The 4,914-nt window shown below is 65.6% G+C and overlaps 1 protein-coding gene and 1 long non-coding RNA gene across 3 annotated transcripts in view; both read right to left on the reverse strand.

Annotated features, from left to right (window-relative positions):
- The window catches only part of LOC144217097 (uncharacterized), a 68,883-nt gene that overhangs the window by 39,366 nt on the left and 24,603 nt on the right, over positions 1-4,914 (reverse strand). The gene's annotated exons all lie outside the window — the stretch shown is intronic.
- LOC144217098 (uncharacterized) lies at positions 3,124-4,908 on the reverse strand. Its single transcript, XR_013330836.1, has 2 exons — positions 4,412-4,908; positions 3,124-3,422 (listed from the first exon to the last, which is right to left on the reverse strand). It is a non-coding gene; the product is annotated as an uncharacterized LOC144217098 (long non-coding RNA).

The raw sequence follows: 4,914 nt of genomic DNA on the forward strand, positions 1-4,914 counted from the left end.
CCTGGTGGCCCGTCTGCGCCTACGTTTTCTAAAGCGCGGGTGTCTCCTTACGGCGACTGTAACAGGAGGAGGCAGGCAGGTCGCCCCGACGGGACACGACCCTGCCCAGCTGGTTCTGTTCCGACGCACGAGGCCTGAAGCTCCGCCTCCTCGGAGCAGCGGGGGGACCCCGGGAACATGGCCGCGGACCCCAGAGGTGCTCCTGCCGGAGCCGCGTCCTCCGACCTCACTGGCCGGGTGAGAAGCCGCCTCCCGCACGCTCGTGCCGGGGGGATGGTGCGCGCACACGGCTGACACCGCGCCACAGGGGAGGCGGGAAGGGGCACAGAGGTGGCAAGACCCAGGACACGTCGGGGAGCCTTTCGTCCTCTGCGCTGACCCCCCTCCATTCAGCAGCCCAGCTCCACAGCCTCCCGTGGCTCCCAGGCACGATCGTAAGGAAGGCCACGGGGCGACACATGTGACTCCCCCCTTCCCGGGAGCTCTCTGTACGCGGCTCAGACGTAACGTTCGCACACGCATGACCCATGGTACCGGCCAACTCCTCACCTTCCCCGTAACGTTTTCAGGCTTTGCTTTACCTGTTTGGGGGCTCGGGGGCCCCAAAAAGATGTCAGGACAGCAGACCACACAGGCCCCTTGCCTAACTCGGCCCCGAGCCCCAGGGACAAGCCAGGACCCTCTGGTCGCACTGGGACACCTCGTGGTTCCCAGAAGTGTGTGCTTCCCGTGGTCTCCGGCGGGCGTTAGCGGGGGCGGGATGCGACCCTCGCCTGACCACGATCAGGTGCTGAGAGCACTGACATGGAGTCACAAAACAGGCCCTTGGACCGCCTGGCGNCCAGCCACTGCAGGTCTGAGAGGAGAGCTGGACCCAGGGCTGCACGTGGCTGAGGCACGAGATGTGGCCACTGTGAGCCTCTCAGGCAGGGCCGCCTCCTCCCAGCCCCGGAGGAGGCCGACGGGGACGCAGGGCGGGGTGTGGGGACGGCTCACTACTGAGGAACAGTGATCGTCAAGACGGGACCCCCAGTCCCAGCGGAAGGAGCTGAATCAGCGTCCAGGGCAGGAGAACCCACAGTCAGAGTCGCAACTGCCAGTCTTCTGATCACAGAAGAGGCTTCTGTGGCCTCGCCTTCTGTGGCCCTGCTTGCCACCCACGTGCTGCCTCCTCCGCGGGACCCAGTGTGTGCCTGTGGCCCGTTTGCACAACCCAGGGACCCCGGGAGGCCCTCCTGGGGTCCAGCCCCGCAGATCCCAGATGCCTTGTGTGTCTCACAGGCTGGTGCCTGACAGTGGACCTGTGTCCCTGGGGTGACAGCCAGGCTGCACCAACCCGGACGAGCCCTGGCAGACTCGCTGCTCGGTGAGGGTTTCAGTGCAGACACCCCCCTCCCCTGAAATCCTGGGAAACCGGCACTGACAGATGGCCCCGTACACCGGCGACCCTTTCGCAAACGTGCCCAACCCCTGGTTAGGTGTGGATTCAAACTCTGACCCAACAAATGGAACTGAGAGCCTGGACATGGGGGTCGACCCGTGAGGGGCCGTGTCCGCATTCTGCAGACAGGGCTCCCGGGGTGGGTAAGAGGCCAGATCAGGGCAGTGGCAGAGCGGAGCCCTGCAAGCACTCTCCCCACGTCACTGGGCGCCCACTTGTCAGGAGCGGCACCCCCAGAGCGGGGGGCAGCCTGGGTCTCCCGCATCTGTGACGCCCCTTCTCCCCCCGCCCCTGCACAGGCCGGCGGCGACGGGCCCAGAGCCGCCCTGGTCACCCTGCAGGAGCCCAGCGGACAAGTGTGAAGCCTCCCCTGTCCCAGGGACGTCCGGTCCCCGCCCAGATACAGGAGAGCCGGCTTCCGGCCCGGCGTCCCGAGAGCCAGTGTCAGGGTCCTGCCCCCCAGAAACCTCCGGACATTTTCGGTGGCAAATTAAATTTGATTCGCAGAAGCCACGACAGAAACAGGACGCGTAACAGGAGATGACGAAGGACGGGCGCGTGAGCAAACGTCCGGGTTAGTGACGGTTATGAACACAGGCCGGTACCCCACACGCACGGCCTGGTGGAGGAGGAGACTGGAGGGGGTGGGGGTGGGGTNCGCTCCCCCCTCCCCAGACACTGAACAGTGTCAGAAGGAAGCCTCGCGCTCCAAATGAAGTCCCTTGCGGCGCGAGCCCCAGTCACCAGCTGCCCTGACACCGACGGACCTTGGCTCCACAACTGCAGGAGCGCGACCTTGAAACAGGTCCCCTGGAAGGTCAGGAGGGCAGCCTTGCCCAAAGCTGGGAATTCTGGGCTAATAATTCCCCTTCCTCCATCTCCTCTGGGCCCATGAAAGCACCCCACCCCCCACCCGCCGGCAGCGCCTCCCAGGATGGACACAGCCCGACTCCAGGGGCAGGAAGCCACCTCGGTCCTCACACCTGCTCGCTCTGCTCTGCGCTGACGGCAGCACGGACGCGCACGGACGGGCGCACACGCGGGAGCAGGGGCCCGGCACGTCACAGGTGACACAGCGGCGCTCCCGCTGGCCCGTCGGCACGTGCGGCCCGGCGTGGCGCCCAGACCCCTCGGCCGCCGTCTCCCGGGTCTGCACAGCCACTTGAGGCAAGCGGAGTCCAACTCCCACTTTGTGGATGGAGAAACCGAGGCACAGACACCTGAAGTAACCTGCCCACGGTCACCCAGGTGGGCTGGAAGTCCCCTTCTCTCGGGAGCGGCCAGGCTTCGTTAATGCCTTGGCGGTTTTACAGGTCAGAAAGGGCACCCTGGAGGGGACCTGACCCCAAGGCCTCCACTGACCACCGGTCAGCTCATCAGAGGAGGACTGAGGCCCCCGAGAAACGAAAACGAGCCGGGGCTGCACAGGTACTGGGTGCTGGGTGGTCCTGACCCCTCTTGGAAGAGGTACCTGGAGTCTCTCAGGGTCACGGGCACTGGCTAGACGTGGCGGGCACCACACTGGCGGCCGTGCTTCGAGGCTGCGCCCCTCCCCTCCCCTCCCCTGCCCTGAAGGCGCTGCTTGCAGGGGGCGGCTCCTCTCGCCCTCACCCACGACGCGGGAGACCCTGCGCACGATCTGCACGGACAGCGGGGGGGTCCAGCTCAACGCACTCCCGCCCTTTCCACTGTAATTACGTTTTCACTTTTAATTAACAGCCTCGCTGTCTCACCACCTCCGTGCCAGCTCCCAGAACCAGACTTCATTCGCTGAGCCCGTGCGTCCGGGAGGCGCTGTGGGGTGCAGACGCCGGAGCGGCTGACGCGCCTGTGAGCCCACGTGGGCAAGACATCACGGATTCCGGCTCCGGTGGCCGGAGTCCGAGCCCCGTCGCCGTGTCCCCACAGAGGTCGGCAGGCCCTGGGGCAGAGGCGCTGTCTCGAGTCAGTGATGCAGATGGCACAGTGGGAGGGAACGCTTCTGTTAAAAACAGATCAATTGGCAGTATTTTGAAAATTGCTGAAGACGCCAACACGGATCATACCGCCCAAGGCCGCTCGGATAGCGGGTCTGGCCCTGCGTGGGGTGCCGGTCCCACACAGGTGGGGACCTGGCTTCCAGCTCTGGGGCCTCTGTCTCCGAGCACGGACGGAGGGTGTGGGGGCCGCGGGGAGGGGCGCCACAGCGTTCTCGGGAGCACAGGGCGTGGGTCCTTCCCTCCCCGAGGCGCCCCCACCGCCAGGCCCCTCGGGGGCAGGGCTGTCCCTCCGGCGGTGGCCTTGGGCCCGGGCCCCTCCTGGCCTCTTCCTTCTGCTGACGTGTCACCACCCACCTCTCCGCGTGGCTCTATTCTGGGCGAATTCTTGCGGACGAGACAGAGCCCGGCTTCGTTCCCCACCTGGGGGTGGGCCCACCTGGGGCTGGGCGCCTCAAGGGACGGGGACTCATTTGTCCCCAGCCTCCCTCCTGCCGCGTCACCGCCTGCGCCTGCTCGGCTCAGCTTGTCGTCCTCACCAGGGGCCACCCGTCCCCACCCTGCCCGCATGTGCCCTGCGCGGCGTCAGGGCGCAGCTCGCTATCCCCCAACACGCAGACACTCGCACTCACACAGGCTCACACACAGGCACACGCACTGACACACAAGGCACTCGCACGCATGTACACGCACACACTTGCACACGTACTTGCACGTGCACACCGTCAATCACTCACACGTGCACACACGCTCACACAAACGTGCACACGCACTAGCACTCACACACACTCAGGCCCTGGCCATCCCTCCCTCTCTCCGTCCAGCTGTCTCTCCCGGACTTCGACCTCTGTGTTTCTAGGCCCTGTTTTCGGACACTTCCACGCCCAGTCTCATGAGCCATTGTTACCGTAATTCTCGAAAGGATAGACTTCTAATTCACGTGAATATTTCTAAATTCAAAAACCACTTTGGGAAAGTTCTGGAAAAGCGTTACCTTGCTGCCGCGGGCCCTCCCCAGGAGCCCCCGGGCTGTCCTCACGGTCAGCGTGTTCAGCTGGCCCTCCCCTCGCCGGATCTACTCCCGGAAGAGACGCGTGTCCCGGGCCCCTCGGGGTCTGCTCCCTGGGGCTGCGGCGACTTCCTCTGCGTGCTCGCGCTCCGCGGTCACTTCCAGCTGCACCAGCTGTGCTGCGGCCTCCGTCAGAGCCGCCGGGAGGGAGGGAGCTCCCGGTCCCAAAAGGCGTGCAAAGCCGGACCCCCGGAGACGTCCGCCGGCAGTGCCAAGGGAGGCTTCCTGACCCTTGTGTTGGAAGCTTTACAACGTGAGACGGATCTAGGGTTCACCTGCCTTCGTTTTAGGAAAATCACCACGAGGAGCTTCACAGGTTCTCGGAGGAAACCGTGGGGTCACTGAGCCCAGGCGCAGGCAGGCGCTCCGGCAGCCAGGACGGTCCTGCCCCCCACCCCGGGCTCAGGCGCGAAGCCGCGTCGCAAGAG

Source organism: Crocuta crocuta, unplaced genomic scaffold (assembly GCF_008692635.1).
Source record: "Crocuta crocuta isolate KB4526 unplaced genomic scaffold, BGI_CrCroc_1.0 scaffold139, whole genome shotgun sequence".
Taxonomy (NCBI): Eukaryota; Metazoa; Chordata; class Mammalia; order Carnivora; family Hyaenidae; genus Crocuta; species Crocuta crocuta.